This window comes from Diadema setosum, chromosome 21 (genome assembly GCF_964275005.1).
Source record: "Diadema setosum chromosome 21, eeDiaSeto1, whole genome shotgun sequence".
NCBI classification, from domain to species: domain Eukaryota; kingdom Metazoa; phylum Echinodermata; class Echinoidea; order Diadematoida; family Diadematidae; genus Diadema; species Diadema setosum.
The window spans coordinates 5,976,190-5,997,271 of NC_092705.1; the positions used below are offsets into that span (position 1 = coordinate 5,976,190).

General features: G+C 39.3%; 1 protein-coding gene across 1 annotated transcript in view; it reads left to right on the forward strand.

Moving 5' to 3' along the window:
- The window catches only part of LOC140244844 (carbohydrate sulfotransferase 15-like), a 60,786-nt gene that overhangs the window by 18,574 nt on the left and 21,130 nt on the right, over window positions 1-21,082 (forward strand). The gene's annotated exons all lie outside the window — the stretch shown is intronic.

Consider the following 21,082-nt stretch of genomic DNA (forward strand, 5'->3'; position numbering starts at 1 on the left):
TTTTTATATGGTAGGATGTTTTGTGTCAATGCAACTGACCTACACATGCAGTTGTGCATGAAATGTGATAACTCGAACATTTTTTAAATCACTGCTCCCAGTGGTAAACAGTACCTTTATAAGGACGGTATAAGTGTTCGATATTTCTTTTGAAAGCCACATTCTATTTCGTCGGTGTATGGCATATTCAAAGAAACACCCGTTCTGGGCAGAACGTATATCGCATGATTTTACTTCAACTTTTGATAGGTTGTCGTTTTTAAGGTTTTGCTGTATGTGTGACAATTTTTTTTTCCAATCGTCTTTTATAGGCACTGAAAGTTACTTGAATAGCTACAGTTGTATTGGCCAAATTAACAATACAGTTTTCATGAAATATGAAATTTCGTGATTTTTTTTCTTTCTATTCTATTTATATCGTTGTGCTGCTGTGAGATCACGAATTATCGTATTACTCTTATCCAGCAATTGCGGTTCAGAAGCTTTAAAAATTAGTGATTTGTGAACGGATTTTCCTCAAACATCACCGATGTGTTCTATAGTTTTATGCTGAATTCTCTCAACCAGTTTGTATATATTGCTTATCTGCATGGATCTTATTTCCCTTTAATAAAGTATATACACACACACATCCTGTTTCTTTCTCTTTCACTTCTCGCTCTGCATAAACTAAACGAGTGTTACGAGGATCTTTTGGTCGTGACACCGTTTGGGATGTTGTTATTGTTTTGTGTGTGTGTGTGTGTGTGTGTGTGTGTGTGTGTGTGTGTGTGGTATGCTGAAAAAAGATGTGTTTATGCCGAGTATCCCACAGGTTTCCGTGGATATCGGGACGTCTAGACACAAACTCGGTCGAATTTTCATGTCGGAAATAGTTCCTGGGATACCCATTTAGAACTCACTGACGTGTTAGTCTGGCTTCCAGACTCTCTGCTCGTAGTGTTTTGCTATACAGGATATTGACGCCCTCAACGTCGAAAACTGGAGTCTTCGTCGCCGCGGAGTCCAGTTGGCAAAGGGTCTGGGAACCAGACTAAATACATACGTGTGTTGCGTTCGTGTCCTTTGAGTAACATTCAGCGGGTATGAACGGCATGGCTTGACGTTGACTTTTTTGTCCTCACTGATGGCCCATTCGGGCCATTAAAATCTTTAAATCTGAAATTTTAGTGACTCGAAGGAGATTTTCAATGGCCCGAAATCAAAGCAATATTGTAACAATCCATTTTGAATCTATAGTTACCCAATCGGGCCATCAAAAGATAACCTTGTTGAAAAGTCTTAAAAATTTGCAATAGCACCGGGCCACCGGGCCACCGCTAATTTTGAGCCTTATATACAATGTATGATACATACTGATGTCATTCGAAAAATGAAAACTTTGTTGTATCGACGAGTTAGGAAACATAGTGTGCTTATCTAATTAATAGGCAAAGAATTAACATTAAATTAAATGTTACGTGAACGACGACTCTTAGCGAGACTACATAAACTGGTAAGAATAACGTTAAAGTAGTAGTTTAACTTGTACTTAGCAGATCACATAGCATGAAACGGAAAGGTAAAGAAAAGAGAGAGCTGCAAAGTGCCCGAGTTCAGCAGGTTGCAGAGAAGCCTGAATCGAAGTCAACAGATGTTTTGCAATTGATGCTATAAATACTTTTATATCCGACTAACTTTTATTAGCGAGACTTTACGTGACCACAGAACGTTACTTCTCGCCATTCAGCTGTGGACAGACATGTATGTGTGTGCGTGTGTGTGTGTGTGTGTGTGTGTGTGTGTGTGTGTGTCGGGGGGGGGGGGGGTAGCGTGGGGTGATAGGGTGGGGATGGGACGGGGTGACTCTCATACACATATGCAAACTTTCCAACATTCATGTTACCCGTCTCGCCAAATTACACCGGACATCGGAACGTCCTGTGTCGAAGCCGTGGGTGAAGAAGTCCACTAAACTTATTCAGCTGCCTCCTGGGGCTATCGCATATGAGAAATAAATGACTTGGTTCCTTCACCATGACAGCGCGGTAAATGTTTATAATAATGTTCGTGTTTTGTTTTTCCTGGACTGTTTGAAGAGGAATAGAAATAAAGTAAAAAACAACGGCGACATCATGAGGAATTCTGCACCATGCCGAGCACCAGAAATGTGACTGGTAATACCAGGGCGAATGTTAATACTCAACCTTACCGCATACTGAGTGTACGACATTTATGACCTATAAAGCCGTTTGTTGACTGCATCCATTCTCATGAACACATTGCTGAAAAGAATGACATGATATCTTACGTTTAATGAGACAACTTGTGTAAAGCGCAAAAACAGAAAAAGAATATATTATATAGGGCCTACTTCCTTCCAAATCTCTTACATATACTTCTCTCTTCTCTTCTTCCGTTTCCTGAAATAGAAAAAATAGAATATATTTTCTTCTCTTGCATAATGGTATACTTCTCTTTCTTCTCCTTTCCTTTCTTATGTTGTCTTTTTTCGCATTGGATGTGTTAATAGCGATCCCAATCTCCAAGCCAATACGTAGCCTATAGCTGGAGTCTCTGTGTATTAATATTACAATCATGGACCTGGATGTAACCCTGGAGCTGCATGATATAAATGTATATATTTCTTTATCATGTTTTTCTCTGAGTTAGGCCGTAATGGAATGTCGTATTGGCTTCTAGTCTTGTCATAAAAGCAACAATCGAACAGACAAACGTCCATTTTATGCCTTCATGAGGGAAAAGTTGATTGTGTTGAAGAGAATATGTAACCGAACCATGCGTTAGTGGGCATAATTGAAATCTGATAAAATGATGACAGGATATCCCGTGTACATAGCCGGATGCAGTGCATAGATCATCAAGGAGGTGCTAGCCTAGTACCTCCTTGATATCATGTAGTTTGGTAATAATGTTATCAATGCATTTCCACTTCAAGTACGTGTATTGAAGTAGAGATTGCTTGTTTTAACTCAATGGTCTACATGTAAATGGAGTCATTTTCAGTCTTATGTTTCCGTATGGAGCTGCAAACCCTGGTAAGACCAAGTGTTTGAAATACTTTGTATGCCGCTGGTGATCATCGTGATGGGCAAGGTTTAGCCGTGAGAAGAAACAAAATTGTTTAGTCTCCAAGGCTTCACCCATCAAACAGAACATGATTAGTGTTTGGAAACGGTGCATACAACTCTGCCAAGACGAGAAGAATGTTTTGAAACAACGTATAAACAAAACTGTCACTGGGGAAGAGCTGCTTGGAAGCTTTTTACGCACAACAGTTTTTTATGGTCTTTCCTGAAGTCCTTTTATATTTCACGAGAAGGTCAATATCAATGATCTGCTCTGAAATGCGCTGCCGGAATTGATAAGAGATTGACGTGAGACTGGGTGTAATAGTTGGACTAATCTGAATATTAAAACCTAGCGATAAAGGCTGCCCCACATATACCTGCAGAGTTGGCAAATCTAGCGAATGGCGTCGTCCTATACACTCTGGTAGCCTGTACAGTATAACACCAGTTCAACCTAACTGGAAATACAGTACGTTGTGTCCTAAATCGAACCGTGTCCAGTTTGGCTAAAAAGATTGCCTGCTATATCAAAGAGGACGAAGAATATGACCTCTTTAACTAACTGCCTCGGACGAATCCAGGACGGAAGATCTATTTTGAGAATACAAAGGATATGAAGGATTATGGATAAATATATCAAATATCAGACCGTGGAATCTCACTCTCTCCTTTTTTCAACAAACCTGTATCATACCCCTCTTCGAACTCTCCCGTCAGGAAGTTTCTATAGCAGTCATCGCTATAATGCAGTATTCGCAGTTATTTCCCTCGACAATGTATCCATCTATATTCATTCTTGTGTAGTGCAACGTACATGAGTATGTCAACACGGACTTGTCAAATCGTATACCCTATAATAACTTATAGATTCTTCAGGTCTGTAAGAAGATAAAAGAACAAAGAGAATGGAAATGAATAGCATAAAAGAATGAGTAGAAGAAGATAAAGAAGATGATGAAGAGGAGGGAGAAGAGGAAGAAGAGGAAAGTTGTGAGACCTAACTTTTCGAATTTTCCGGACTTTTCCGGACGTTCCGGACGTTTCCAGAAGTATATGAAATCTTTACAGGTTCTTGAGGTCTGTAAGGAGATAGAAGAAAAAAAGAAAAGAAAATGGGAATGGAAATAGGGCTTATTGTAGAGAGGAAGAAGAAGAAGAAGAAGAGGAAGGGGGGATCACGAAGAAGAGGAAGAAGAATAAGCAGCGAAGATGAGGAAGAAGAAGAGGAGGAAGAAGAAGAAAGCTGTGGGAGTTGACTTTTCCGACTTTTCCGACGTTTCCGGACGATTCCAGAAGTTTCCAGACATGTAAAATCTTTTCAGATACCTCAGGTCTGTAAGAATATGGAAGAGCAAAGAAAATGGAAATGAAAAGTAGGGCCTATATCATAGAGAAAAAGCAGAAGAAGGAGCAATGATGATGAAGAAGGAGAAGAAGAGGAGGAGGAGGAGGAGGAGGAGGAGAAGGAGGAGGAGGAGAAGGAGGAGAAGGAGGAGGAGAAAAGCTGTAAGAACTGACTTTCCCGATTCGCATTACAGTTCCTCATTATCGATGATGGCGTCATTACATTCTGGTCTCAAAAGCGGGTCAGTCGACGTACAATTTTCACGCGAGATCGCGTCGTCCAGACTGTTGTGTTTGTTTCGCAGTCTGTCGCGCCCCGTATAGTCTGGATCCCAGATGTGTCCGTGGAGAGTTAACTTTGCTGTTACCACTTTCAGCCAGTCTGTGTATGATGCCAATGCTATTTTAAAAATTCCAATGCTTTGAGGGTTAACCCTAAAGTATCAACTTCCTCCGCGGTCAGATTCAGGTGGTTATGCTACAGCACAGGGATCTTTACAACGCAGTTTCAATGTTGCGGTGGATTCCTACCCCGCGTCCTCGTTGTCCAACATCTGGATCAGCCGTATGGTTCTGGAATTCTCCAATATGTACATTCTAGTAATAGTGTTCTCTTCTTCCCTTGTTTTTGCCCCTAACGCGCTGAATTCTCATGACATTTTAATTTTGTGATGTCCAATATCATTTCGTTCCCATCTGTTGTAGTCCAATACTATTTTGTTCGCATCGGGCATATATCTGTATATCTGTGTAACCAATATACAACGATGCAGCATTTACTGATATTGCATTATATTTTTAACTAAAATTCTGCCTCAGGTCATGCAGAAACATTTAATGGCACTGTAGGTTGATAATCAATCAACATCTTCTTTATTTGTAATGTCTGTCTGCTTACGGTAATTATTGTAGTTGTATATAATATTACAATGCAAGTAACTTCTTGACCAATGGACGTAGGCCTAATTTCATCACAGATTCTTAGCTTGTAGAATGATCTCGCAGAATTCGGTTGCCGTTTGGAATGCTGAATGTGTTTTCAATTCAACATCGGCACATGCGTGTCGGGATGATTCTCAAGTTTTTCTCGTCGCACAGTGACAATCCACGTCACATACGCTAAAATGCCGCAGGGCTCAATTTGATTCATGGCGGCTAATAGTTTTAACGCGTGCGTCAAGCCGCAACGGGTATCCTTCTCTGGTTTCGATGATTTGACCCCAAACTCACAGATGGCGAGGGTATGTTGTTTCCGACCCTGTCTGTAGCCTGTCATCAAGTCGTTGTATATTTACTTTATTTGAATATCCGGTTTGCTGTTGACAAAATGTCAAGAAGAAGAAGAAGAAGAAATTGTCTTCGTTGAAAGTGATGATGTTCGTTATTCCGTTCGTGTTTTATTTCTAAATACATGATTTCCCTATACCACGACCGAAAATGAGAAAGAGTTCGTGGTGCTATTCCGGGGTTCGTTGATCCGAAAATTAAATAAGGTTCGTTAATCCAAAAATGAAATTGGGTTCGTTACTGCCAAGGTGCGTTAATCCGAAAATAAAATAAGTTTCGCTATTTCGAAGGTTCGTTAATCCGAAAATGAAATAGGATTCGTTATTCCAAGGTTCGTTAATCTGAAAATGAAATGAGGTTTGTTATTCCGAAGGTTCGTTAATCTGAAAATCGAGATCATTAGGTTCGTTAGTCTGAAAACAAGCAGACTGTGCGTATCGACGAATCTTCGGAATTGCCATCCCTATTTCATTTTTAAATGAACGAATCTTCGGAATAACGAACCTTGTTCCATTTTCGGATCAACGAACCTTATTTGATGCTCGGATTAACGAACCTTCTGAATAACGAACCTTCATAATTAGTAGAATGTCGATCTCCTCTTAATGATATCATTCTGTTTTCACGCATGCAATGCAATCGTGCATTCACTTTTTCCAATTATCTGTTATAGGCCTATTTTATTGTCATCAATTACCTTCGTTTCTAATTAAGTATATGGAATTATGCACTAATACCCCTTTCCCGCTGAAGAAAATCTTCCCCGGGGGCACCTGGGGGCACCCGGGGAACCCCGCAGTGTGAAAGGTCACTCGGTTGAAACCTAGGGGAAGCCTAGGTGAAACACCGATGAAATTTTGGGCAATTTTTACCCGAGAAGCGTCCTGGGTAAACACCGATAGTTCAACGGGAAATCACCCGGTGGTTCACCGAGAGCGCCCAGTGTGAAAGGTTGTCTCGGTGAAACACCGGGGAAAATATGCAGATTATGTCAAAGGTCATGTCTTGTTTCTGGTCATGCACACGTTTTCAGCTAGCTAGCGCGCACTCGACCTCCCAAATCCACACGTAAAGGGTACTAGTAATTCGTGTTTGTAAACATACACACGACACTACATAGTACATGTGTGTGTCGTTTCGTGTGCAATGTGGCGTTCACAGTGCGACAGCATTGTTTTCCATCATGCTGTGCATTGTATTGTTTAATTAGCACGCCGTGTATACAAAGCTGATATAGGTTTACAATGTACTTGATCGCTTTGATGCTTCCTCCTTCTTCGTCTTCCTCTGGTGTCTATGTAGCTCTTAACTCTTCCAGTAAAGTCTGATAGTGATACAGTCCGCCTCTTTCTTGATTTTTTCGTATTTTGTGCTTTGGCGTCAAGTGCTGGGTTTACAGTGTGCAGGAGAAATCCTTTGACGTTTTGTACTGTTGAAATTTGAGGGAATTTTGCAAATGGCTGGAGCGTGGACCAAAGACGAAGAGAGATTATTGCTTCAATTACGTAGCGAGGCAGCAGTGAACGAAGAACTGAGCGGGACGTCGGCTGACGCTGGCACCGCGTACGAGTCCCTCCTCCGAAAACTTGCTGAACATGGGATCGAAAAAACCAAATCGCAGATGCATAACAAACTCAAGTACATAAGATCACCCACGTTGCGAGCAGAAAACCCGTCTAGGGGAAAGTTTCACCGAGAGCAGTGTGAAACGACGGGACTGAAACTTTCACCGAGAGGTTCCCCGGTGAATTCACCGGGGAACCTCTCGGTGGTTCACCGAGACGGGCAGCGGGAAAGGGGTATAAGTCTAGATGAATAGCGTTGGATAAGAGTCGTGTGTAGTTTCACCAGGGAGATGTCTCTTCCACCTCCCTGGTTTCACTTAGGCAATTTACATTTTGTGAAAACATGGTCGGCGTAATCAAATCTACCAATCACCTTTGATGTTGAAACCACTAAACGAATTCTTGAAGGTAACAATTAAAACTATGACATAAAACGAAGTAATGGATTCAAGTGAGACGCGCACATCCAACACTACGCATTCATATTGTGCGAGCGTACACGCACATCACACATGACATAATCATAACAATGAATGTTTTCATATAGCTCTTTAAATCTGTTGGTGATATTTTTCCTCATCAATTAGGAGCTTGATTATTATTCTTTTTTTTTCCGGAAAGCATTACTTGTTAATATGATGATAATATATCGAGCGAGGTCCTCTACACTTTGAATGGCTTGAACGTGCCCCTTCAAAACCTTCGGTAGTAAGAGCTATCCTTTCGTCATGATAATACTGTATACTGAGGTATTCTTTTCTAGTCTTATTTTTCATACCTTTTTCCCACTACCCTTTCTCTACTGAAATGGTTCGCATGCCGTAAAGTGCCATCTAGAACGAGTAATTTCTTAAAAGACAAGTTCACCTTCATAAACATAAGGATTGAGAAAATGCAGCAATATTAGTAGAACACATCAGTGAAAGTTTGAGGAAAATTGGACAATCGATGCAAAAGTTATGAATTTTTAAAATTTTTGTGTTGGAACTGCTGGACGAGGAGACTACTACAGCTTGTGATGTCATATGAGTGCAACAGTATAAAGAAAATGTGAAGAAAATTCAACATATTTTCATTTTTTTCGCATAATAAAAGAGCATTTGACTTGCCTCTTTCTAAAGGTAATAGGGGGAATAATATTACCCATGACATATGTCGGTAACGAGTCAAGGGAATGTGTACTTTTTTTCAAAAGATGAAATTTTGTGAAATTCTCTTTATATTTTCCTTATATTGTTGTACGCATGTGACATCGTACACTGCAGTAGTCTTCTCATCCAGCGGTTACTGCACAAAAACTTCAAAAATTCATAACTTTTGAACGGATTGTCCGATTTTCCTCAAACTTTCAATAATGTGTTCTACTAATATTGCTACATTTTCTCAATCCTTATGTTTATGAAGGTGAACTTGTCCTTTAAACAGCCATGAGGCGAGCGACCCAAACTGAAGGTGGAATTCGCCTGGTTCCCTTCAAATAATCTATATCGATTTCCTATGTGTTGTTTTTACATTATCCCATCCTTTAAGGCATTAATCCCACGAGATTCCCCCACGCAAAGTCGGAAAAACAACTTCCCCCTTTCTGTCTAAATTGCAGCCGTGACATCAGTTACGATGAGTACGCTTGGGACAGTAGATTAAACCTATATAAAGACGGTCACGAATTTCTTACACCTGTACAGGGGCTCTTCAAACTTTGTCGGAAATGTAGTCTCTATCCCAGTCGCATGAAAAAAAAAATCAACGACTCAGCATGTTTAGCATGATATTATTCATTTCCCATCCTCGACAGAAGAAGCCAACTTTGTTTTTCTTTTTAAATTTAGAAACCTCGCCAGTTTTCACTCAGTTTCACGTTGCTACCCATAATGAATACTTGAGTAACTGTCATTAACTTTTTCTAATAATTTTATGACATTATAAAATGGGCTGTAGAATCTCTGCACTCTGATTGGTCAATCATCATGCATTAATTTTTACTGATCCACACTGAGCCATGCGTCCGGTAAAATCCGAACGCATGGCTCAAGCCTTGTACAGTGTATTGTAGGTGAACTGGACGCATGATGGGGCAAAAAGTTGAATTTCATGTATTTACGGGCCCATTTTATAAAACGAATGGTGCACAAGCCTGTTTCGAGGATCAGTGATATTTAATCCAGTATAGGAAGACAATGATGTACATGTACATTGTATATTGATGCGTATTTCTTTTGAAGTGATCAGCATAACCGTCCAGGGACGTGAGAGTATACGATCATTTTAGGAGAAAGACGGAAAGGAGATTTTCTTTCTATTGCGATGATTCTGTAGTGAAAAGAGACTCGTGCGTTGACCCCACTAGCAATGTACATGGTTAATGTCTTGAGAGCGATATGCATGAAATACGAGTAGATCATATCTTTCTCCGGATCATCTTCTATCTAATAATAATAGTCGTGATAGTGTCGTTGTCTGCCTTGGTCTGCCCCTACTTCTTCTTGTTGTCCAGACGAAAAACAATTTAGAATAGCTGCAGCTTCCAACAGCGAATGGTAACTCACTATGACACGAATTTTATAATGTATAGCGAAATGTTGATATAATTATGATAATACAGATAGTATAACGGACCTTTGAAAGTTATGTGACTAAAAATCCCAGCGCATGTACAATGTAAGGCATCTATCCTCCAGGAGGTATAATACTAGATTTTCTGCACATGAGATTTACTAATAGAGTGGGAAAAACTCGGCTTGCGTGCTTCTTTCACGAACTGTCTCGTTCTTGTTAGTCTCGATTAAGACGCACGTTGTTGAACATAAACCTCATTCACAAGGCTTTTACGTGACGTTCCCTACAACGTATTAATCATTTAGCCCTATATTATTACAAGGAAACATGCTCGGTGTAGGGGAATTTGCACTGACATGCCTTTTATTAATCATATGTCACTTTGCCAGTGATGGGCAGGTGATGTTACTCACAGAATCTTTGTTTGGAAGTTTGTTCATTTTTTTTTGTGGGCGTGTCCAGGTAATCTGAAGAAAAATATTAGAAAAATTATTGTAAGATGTAAAGCACATATTGTTTGAATAGTCTTTTAGCCACATAAGTGAAAGTCCGGGTATTATGAATCAATGCAATTACAAGTCAACATGCATTCGCATTGAACATTCCCTTTAAGCTGGTATCGACACCAGGTAGCTCCATAGAATTTGTATAAATCTCATTAGTAAGACAGTAAGGGGGGAACCTCTGACTGGAGATCGAATTTGATTTACAGGTGTGACTCTGTGAGACAGGTAGAAGTATGTAAACGTCACGTTACCGACTCCAACGAGACACTCATTAGTTGACGTGAGCTATCCTTGGGCCAAGGCGCGTCCCTGCTGGCAGATGGCTTTCTCAGAGATAATCGTCCGTCGCGTCGCCGATGTCCCTCATCCGGGGACGAGAACTGAAGTTAAAAATCTAAGCTTAGTTGTTTTATTTCTATCCTAATCCGTCCTTCAGACAGTAAGCTTAGTTGTTTTATTTCTATCCTAATCCGTCCTTCAGACCACAAGACTGAATACCTACTGAACTTATAACGATTACGAGTTAAAGGGATCATATAGTTTTGGTTAATACCTAATTTCAGGTTTCTAACATATTTTGGTGAGATAATGAGAAACCTCTTATGAAATATGAAAGAGCATGTAATTCCATGAGGAATTCAACATTTATTTGATGAAAATTGGTTTTGAAATGGCGGAGATATCCAAAACAGAGCGATTCTAATAAAGTGTGGGACCCAAATTTTTTTTACGACCGCTTTGTTTTACTTTGTTTTTGGATGTTTCAGTCATTCCAAACCCGATTTTCATTAAATAAACTTTGAATTCCTCTTAGAATGGTATGCTCTGTACTATTTCATAAGTGTTTTCTTGGTATCTCGCAAAAAGTTAAAAGCGCAATTCTCATCTCCACCAATACTGTACCATCCATTTAAACTGTTTTCCAAAAGAAAACCAAAAAAACAAAAACAGGGAGGTGAGAGAAAACCAAAATCACACATTTTTTGCCACCTGTCCCAAATCTTTTGAAAGCAGAAATGGCACTCCGTAGTTTCAGTTCAACTTTGAATAACAGAGTAAAATCAAAGAAAGAGAACATTAAATGTTTCTTTAAAATCGGACAAAAAAAAGAGTAGATCAGGGAGTTTACAATTTTCATTTGTCTTCTCGATAAAGTCATATACTAGTCACAATCAATTACGAAAAAGAAATGAATTGACTGCCCTGTTAAGTTTATTTTTTATACGTAATCCGATCGTTTTTCACAAATTTCTTATAAAATACATGTATTCCCATAATATGTTTTAGTGGAGGAAACGTTTATTCTTTGCAGAGGTTCATATTTAGCGCTGATGACTTTTCGGGGGGGGGGGGGAGGGGGGCGGTCATCAGTCACTTCATATTCTATTTTCCGTAATGTGTAACTGCGACCGGACTCTGGAAACTTTGGCGTCCTTTTCACAAATTATTTGTGTAAAATTACAATAATATGATTTAGTGGAGGAAATGTTTATCCTTTGGAGATGTTCATATTCAGCGTTGATGACTTTTTTTTTTAACTTGGCCCGGGGGGGGGGGGGGGAGGTCAACACTCACTTAATTCTTAATTCCGTAATGTCTGGCTGACCGGACTCCCGTAGTCGTGGAAGCACATGAACTTCGAGATCTTAAAGATCGCGCTTCTCGATCTTTTTTTTTCAGTCTGAACTGAGTTTCTGATTTTGTCCGATATCTCTGACGCTATGTTTAACCCTATACCTTTTCTGAACATATTGGACCTATAAAAAGAGTTTTCTCACAGAATATGTGAGATTATCGTGTTTCTTCCATTCGCAGTCACCTCGTTCGGTTTACAAGCACCTTGCGACATAAAGAAATCTTTTCCTTCCCTTCAACGAAGGCGAAAGGGGTTAGGAAGGGAGAAGGGGGGGGGGTAAATTTGTCTGTACAAGGTAAATGAGGATGGACCAATAAAGATGATTACGTAATAGATGTTCAGCCACGCATCGCATCCACAGCAGGAGCGCATTATTCCTCATTTTCTCAGGGACATTTTAGGGCGAATGTTAAAGTTGCTTAAGCGGAAGCTGGCAATGTGCCGCCTTCCAGTATATGTTAGCCTTTGGTCCGATGACCTCGTTTTTCTTTTCCCTGGCTGATAGCTGCTTTTATTGAGATCATGGAGCTACTCTTTTGTAGCTCCGTGTTGAGATCGATGGAGTGCTTTTTAAAGAAAAAAACAAATAGAAATTACTGTTCGGTGAAAGCATGCCCAGATACCGTAACATTTCTATTTCATGTTCGAATTTTGGTGAAGGTGCTACCGTACTTTTCGTTTGATTTTGATTTACTTTACTATATTTACTTTATTATGTTGGACATGGTAAAGGAGGTTGCCCTTTAATGTTCCATGAGAAGTTGATACTGTTGTGATGTGAAGTGAAGGGTTAGGGTTAGGGTTACCAAGTACAGGATAGTGTTGCTATGTTGGTACAAGATTGGTTAGGAGAAATAAAACGATGTGGAATTATTACCTGTCACGTTCTAAATATAAAGTAATGGATCAACACATCATTGTTCATATAGTCTTGATCTATTCTTCCCACGTTATCATATCTCTCTGTCACTTCAGCATATAGGCCTATAGGTTGCTCAGCCATCAAATTTGCCTCAGTAGAGGTATGAAGCGCAGTCTTCCGAGATGCTGCCCCATTGCGCATGCTCCTTTCTCCTCCATTCGGATTCGGGGGGGGGGGGGGGGGTTTCACGAGTAATCAAAGTCGAACTTAGAATTATAATATGCCGTTGGTTTATCTTTTCAGTTTTTCCTTCTGTTTTCAGAACCCACTTCAAATTATTATCAAAATTTACAGAAAAAAATCCTTTGTCAATTGCTTTTTGTTGATTAATACCTGTAGTATGAAAAAGTCTTCAAAATTTTCATTCTTATATGAAAGTCAGAATATCATTGAAGTTGCACACAGCCTACCATAATTCTAAGTTGATCTTAGAATTTAAGATCGACTTAAATTCTTTGTGAACCCCCCCCCCCTTAGTTTTGTCTGTCGAATACATCGTAACTTTGAAGATAAATCAGGCGTTTACACAATTAGTGTCGAAAATTCGACGATATCCCTTTCTTTCCTTCTTTATTTCTTTCTCTCATGATATACGATCGAGGCAACTGATGGGGATATATTTCCTTTAGTGGTTATGACCTTGCACATCATGGAAAGTTGGTCGTCAAAAAAGAAAAGAATGTCTTCAATTTGGTCTGCCATCTGCATAGCTATAAATTTCATCTAATTTTATGCCGCTCGGGCAGGAAGAAGTATCCCAGTATACGAGACCTCTCGAAACCAAAAGGTTTTTCTATAATTCAAGCTATATTGCCTTGAACCTTCCCAGGTTTTGACTCTAACTTTAATGACGGGATTTTGAGATAAGTTCTTGACCTGGGACGGGAGTCGGGTGAAACTTAATCTGTCCATAGCTTTTGAAAAATCGCATAAAACGTAATTTGTGTGAGCCATTGATGTTATTAACGACGAACCCGTGCAAAGGAATACCCGTCTCGAATACTCGTCGTTTTGGAGAAGGCCTAACTCTAACCAGGCAGGTGCTATAGCACCTCCCTGCTCTTACCATGGAGCTATTAGTAGCTCCATGCTCTAACCATGTTCTAACTGACAGACTTTTGCTCTCTCTGTTCGTTATTCCGAAGGTTCGTTATTCCGAATGTTCGTTAATCCGAAACACACGAATTCCCTATACCTAGAGGTTAGTTAATCCGAAAATGAAAAAGGGTTCATTAATCCGAACATTTGTGGCGTTATTCCGAAGGTTCGTTATTCCGAGGATTTGTTAATCCCAAAATGAAATTCGGAATAACGAGCCTTCGGAATAACGAGCTGTAACCAATACTATTAAATCATGCGTGCACTCACATAGGCCTAATAGTAATACTCGGAAGTATAGGCAATTTCTTTTCATCTCCCCCCCCCCCCCGTCTTTCTCAGGTTAAGTTGAGAATCAATCACGTTTCTATTCCCTTTTGCTCCAAGAATTTTGCAGCTGATATCTTATTTCAATATTATGTGTCATTGCAGCTTATTTATCATTATTTTATTTATTATTTTCATAATTTTTATTTTTCATCATTTTTTTTATTTTATTTCTATAGTGCGTTATGATTATACCTTTGATGTGGTAAAATACCTGCGATGAGGTCTATCCTGCCTTGACGTCTGTATGTAATCTTGGAAATAGATAGGCCCTATTTCTATATGGCTTAATTGATACATAGGTCTATAGCTCAAAACTGTTCATTTACAGAAAAATACGCTTAGTACTGATGTATAGGCCTACATTACTCACTGTTATTTCCGAAGAAGCTCTTTCGAAGTTATTCAAAGTTTATTTTTTATTCTATTCAGTGTTTTTCCCTGTCATTGTACTATTGTGACTGCGCAGCAAAGTTTTTTTTCTTTTCCATATCTCAAGTATTGATTCTGATTCTGAGAGACAATTATGACCTAATGCAACACCTCCAACCCCTATAAAGCTCTGAGTTGGTTTGGTTCATCGTAGGAAAGACGTCGTTCTCGGGTTTGGTGGTCCAAGTGGAGTGGCAAGGACAAAAGTTGAGGATCCTCCCAGCTAATCATATACACAGAATAATCGCATAGCTAATGGTCATAACAGAGCGAGAGGAAGTTTGTTTTGTCCATCTTTTGGCGTCATCCGACCCGATAAGGCTCTTATTTCAAAGTTTTGCTTGTGTGTTTGTTTTGTTATATATTTTTTTTTTGTTTTCCATGTGACAAGATGGTTGGATAGGCAATATTCAGTTGCATTAGCTGGTATTCCATGGGGCCCATTACAGATGTATATTATGTACAACTGTACTTGGATGTGGAGGAAGGGGGGGGGGGGGGGGAGTGTGGGACCACTTCACCCGGGTGGTGCACCCTACTCTGTGCGACGGATGAATGAAAGTAGATCTTTGGTTACAGCTCGTTATTCCGGAGGTTCGTTATTCCGAAGGCTCTTTATTCCTAAGATTTGTTATTCCGAAGGTTCATTGTTCCGAATTTCATTTTCGGATTAACCAATCTTAGGAATAACGAACCTTCGGAATATCGCCACAAATTTTCGGATTAACGAACCCTTTTTCATTTACGGATTAATGAACCTCTAGGTATAGGGAATTTGCGTGTTTCGGATTAACGACCCTTCGGAATAACGAACCTTCGGAATAACGAACCTTCGGAATAACGAACAGCACCCCTCTCTGCGACGGATGAATGAAACAAGATCTTTTACGTGCGACTGTCTCACAAATTGCACGTTCATTTCATGTCCTATCCTAGGGACAGATTGTTTTGATTCTATCAGGGAGCTATATGTAACATTATTTTGTAGCTCCTCATGACTCTATAGAGGGGACGACATGAAAAACACACAACATTTTCTTTTGCTTGGTTTCGAATCCGCGCCCGAACACGAGCCATAAGATTGAAAGGCAGACGTACGCTTCCCACGGAGCCACCTCGTCAAACAAGCTATAGTGTACATGACGGTCCGAAAAGCGTTTTGCAACATTCTAGTTATTTTTACTCTATATAAACCCAAAATGAGATTCCCAAATTCAAGCACAACGTACGTCATGCATTTATGCATAATGTAGGGCCTATATGTATTTTTTTACCCACTAGTGAAAAAGATACAGTGTTGCAAGTGTTATATGTTTGTGAAGCTTGGCTTAAAAAAAAAATGGAAAAGGGTAAATAAAAAAAAAATCGTCGTGGTAGGCGTGATGTCGTGATGTCTTTAGCTTTTCACGATCTGTCAAAGCAATCAAACGGCACTTCAGTCTCACGCGATCAGTATTCGAGGTGGGGTGACAACGCAAGGGACTTGTAGAAAAACACACGGGAACGTTTTGAGGTGTCAAAGCGAGAAACTCCTTTCTTTGGTGTCCTTATCATTTTCGCGCTCAATTTGGGAAAAGTTAAGACTCGCTTCAATAATTTCAACGCTCGTGTTCTCTATTCCCTTCGCGTGTTTATTCAAGAAAGCATCAATACAAAGGGGCATCCCTTTTTTTGTTTGTGTCGACGGACAGAATAAACGGAGTGGGAGACAAGAGAAACAAATGAAGTTACCACTAAAAATATCTAGCAGGGAATAAAAACAAACTTGCCTTTTCCTGTTATTGATCACCGGGTAGGCCTATACTCCGTATACTGTTGTATCGTATAGTGCCCGCCTGTGTTTAGGCTAAATCTGTACCGAGGTATTAGGCATAAATTTCTGGGTTTGTTTGTTGTTGTTTTTTAAACGGTCACTGTTGTAGACGAACCGGAAAACGCGTTAGGTTATCAGCTTCCCCGGATGAAGTGCATTTGCTCGCGAATAAATTGAAATAGCATAGATATTTTTTTCTTTTTTTTTTAAAGGAAGTTGAGTTTATATACATGTACATCGCAATGAAGTGAGCACCAAAAAGGGCACCAGCCCAAACACTCCCACACTATTACTGGACCGATAACTCCTGTGTGATCGTCGTCATTGAACCCGAGACAAAAGTTCACGCCCCTGTGGGACGGAATCCCGCCCAGCCATACGTTGTGCAGCGGGGTCTAGATGGGAAACCCATGTTTCGTTTCCAGTGTTGCCACCTGATTTGGAGTTTGTGGAATTAGTATCCAATCCACTGCACTATGATGACTTACTACTTGCTCGTGAAGTTCTCATACACGTTTCATGGTTACAATAGGTCATACTTTTTTTTTTTGTAGTAAATGAAAAGTTACCTGCGGGTTTGGAAGTTTATGTCCCTATGTGCTCGGAATCGAGAATATAAAAAGAATAGAAACGTTGTATTTAAGTTTGTTTATTTATTTCTTTGTTTCTTTCTTTCTTTATTTATTCATTCATTCATTCATTTTTATTTATTTATTTATTTATTTATTTATTTATTTATTTGTTTATTTATTTATTTATTTATTTATTTATTTATTTATTTATTTATTCATTCATTCATTTTCATTTATTTATTCATTTATTTGTTTGTTCATTCTTCCATTTATTCATTCATTCATTGAATCATTTATTCATTCATGTATTCATCCACCCATCTATTTTGTACCCTCTTCCTAACTACTCTGTTGCACAAGATGCAGAAAGGTTCGGCATCAATGCAGGATTGTATTTACAGGTGTGTGAAATTTGACAGGTACCGTAGGGTTCAAGGATACGAATGATGCAAACAGCACACGCCCCATCACAACCACCACCACCACCTCCCTTTGATACCCCCACCCTCCCTGCCTGGATCTTTCCCCAACTCCCTGGTCTGTATCTTTGTCTGCTGACGTCATCGTCTGTATTACTTTCTCAGTTAGCAAGCAATATACATTCATCATGTGTCTATACGGGTGCTGTTCGTTATTCCGAAGGTTCGTTATTCCGAAGGGTCGTTAATCCGAAACACGCAAATTCCCTATACCTAGAGGTTCGTTAATCCGAAAATGAAAAAGGGTTCGTTAATCCGAAAATTTGTGGTGTTATTCCGAAGGTTCGTTACTCCGAAGATTGGTTAATCCGAAAATGAAAGTCGGAACAATGAACCTTCGGAATAACGAATCTTAGGAATAAAGAGCCTTCGGAATAACGAACCTTCGGAATAACGAGCTGTATACGTAGGCCTATGCAGAGAGATGAAAACTTTCATCTCCTCGGTATTTAATAAGGCGTTTTTCTCTGTGGGTACTTAAAGTGCCAGTTTACGTTTGGTTGTAGTGATTTCATCAGTGTTTGAATTACGACATTTGATGTGTATGTATAGTTTCTTTGTATCACAAAACACACTATCATACCGAAATTGCGCCGTAAAACTCTCAAAATTTGAAATAATCACGATGTTTCTGGTCGGTCTGGACCACTTCCCATCATAAGAGGAGAAGATTGAGAAGCAAAGAGAAATAGATAAATCAACAGATGTTACTTGATATAAAATTAAGTATTTTAAAGGGACTGTACAGTGCTGGTTGAGGTGAGGATTCAGCTTGTAACGTTTTGCAAGATATTCAGAAACCACTCTTGTCAAAGAGCATGCAATTCTAAGGGGTATCAAAAGTTTATTTGATGAAAATCGGTTTTGAAATAGCCGAGATATCCAAAAACAAGGTGAAACAAAGAGATCCTAATAAAAGGCGTGGCCTGTCGCCTTTTATTATTATCACTTTTTTTTTGATATCTCGGCCATTTGAAAACAAATTTTCATCAAATAAACGTTGAATCCTTCTTGAAATTACATGCCCTTTCATATTTCATAAGAGGTCAATCATTATCTCTCCAAAAAATGTTATAAACTTGAATCCTCACCTCAACCAGGACTGTGTAGTCCCTTTAAAAAGAGACATTTGGTAGGGGTAGAAGGACAAAAGAGAGAAGTATTTAGGTATGGTTCAGGTAGTCAATGAGAAGCAAACGTAGGCGCTTTCATAACAGCCATCAGCCTTTGCCTTACCCCTTCATTTAGGTCAAAAGATTAAAGGGATGACACAGTATTGGTGGAGATGAGATTTGGGCGAGATACCAAGAAAACACTTATGATGTAGACAGTACAGAGCATACCATTTTAAGATTAATTCAAAGTTTATGTGATGAAAATCGGGGTTTGGAATGACTGAAACATCCAAGAACAAAGTAAAACAAAGCGATCGTAATAAAGTGTGGGTCCCACACTCTATTAGAATCGCTCTTTTTTGGACAAAACCAATTTCCATCAAATAAACGTTGAATACCTCATAGAATTACATGCTTTTTCATATTTCATACGAGATTTCTCATTATCTCACCAAAAAATGTTAGAAACCTAAAATTAGATCTCAACCAAAACTGCACGCTCCCTTTAATGTCACCATGTCGCTGTGTTGTTCCAACTAATGGTGTTTATTAATTTTTGTATGTAACTGAAATGAATTATGTTAAAAATTATACTTGACGTCAGACATGTTTGCTTCAAAACGGATCAGCGAACAAATCAATGTGCAAATCACATTGTCATGCTTCGGGGTAAGTGTAATAGGTTATTGTTTCGTCCGCGGTACAGTGCTCCCCTACGCCCTCTATAGTGTCTGTTTAGGTATGGCACCGCTTGTATTTAGAAGTACAGGTGTACAGTAATTCCTATTATGTCGTATTAATATATTTGCCTTGATTTGAGTCGGCATGTATCATGTGCCTTCTCATCGTCCGTATTCAAGTGTGACGTTTGATCTTCGCTTTAAAATTGTATAGTTTTGTTTGAGATAGGGCTTCAGGTTTCCATTTTTTTTTTTGTGATAATGAGAAACTTCTTGTGAAATGTGCAAAAGCATATAATTCTAAGAGGAATATATTCAGCGTTTGTTTGATGAAACTTGGTTTTGAAATGGCTGAAATTGCAAGTGAAAGCTTAAAATTGTATGCATTTTATCATTTCAAATGTGGTTTCTAATCTATCTTGCAAAAAAAGTTAAAAGTTGAATCCCTATCTCAACCGATACTATACCATCCCTTTATTGACTGTGATAAGACAGCAAACGTCTCGTTTGAATGTCGAGTTCAAATGAAGAGAGAGAAGTTGGTTGAAAAAAAGAAAAAAAGGATGGAGGGGGGGGGGGGAGGAGGAGGGAGTGATGTGGAGGGCGCGAACTGTGTGATAAATTAGATGATAAACCTGTTTAACCTCCTGCCGGAGTTCCCACCGGAGTGGTGAGCAGACGGACGGATACAGTGCAGAGAGTCGATGCCCCTCCCGCTGTTGTAGGGTTATCATGGGGCGAGAATATACCAGACTAATGGTTCCCGAGAGAAGAAGATGGGGGATGCGGATGTAGGGAGGGGAACGGAAAGAATTTGTACGCCCCATCCCTCTATGCTACTAATTCTGTATGGAACGCCATGTGTTACACTTCTGGTTCACTTGCTGAACAGTTCAGCCCATGTGAGGGCAAAAGTGCAACGCAATGTGTCCCAAGTGAACCGCTTAGGGCAGACACATACTTCCCTCCTCCTACAATATTTGAGGAAGAAACCCCGACGTTTCCATGGATACCTTGCAAAATAAACTGAATATAATATCATGGTATCTGACCAGCAAGTAGCTAAACGATTCAGAACAAACCAGGCGTGATGTTACAATTAAGAACAACACAAAACAGAATGATATTAAAAAAATCATATGTATACTTTATATCAAGGTCAAGGAGTCAATTTCATTCTACTTTTTGATATGACCATAATCCGATATAAGTCTTCTGCCTTTCAATTTTCTAATGACTGTACAAAAACTGTTTTTGCGGGGTTTTACGTTTTGAAAATAATTGTAGGTTAACTGCACTCTATCTAGATATAGAATGATGGCGTATGGCGGAGACGGTATGATTTGTTGACATTGTCTGAGGAATTGTGTATGGATTATTGTATCTGTCATAAGATGGTATATACATTGTAGCTTGTGCTGTATATAGGTTATTACATAACCTTTCACGTTTATAATGCAAATTTTGCTGCGTGATAAGAAAAAAAAATAGACTTAAGTGTTGACGAGAAACCAATAGGGAAATTCTCATTTCACATTTTCAAACTAAGGAGAAAATCGATGCGATTCTTGACACTTTAATTGTAATAAATGTAACCTATTTACCTTATCACTGTTGTGGAAATGGAAGTTTGCATGATTGAAGACGGACGAGGTTTTGTCGTTGTCATAATGATTAAT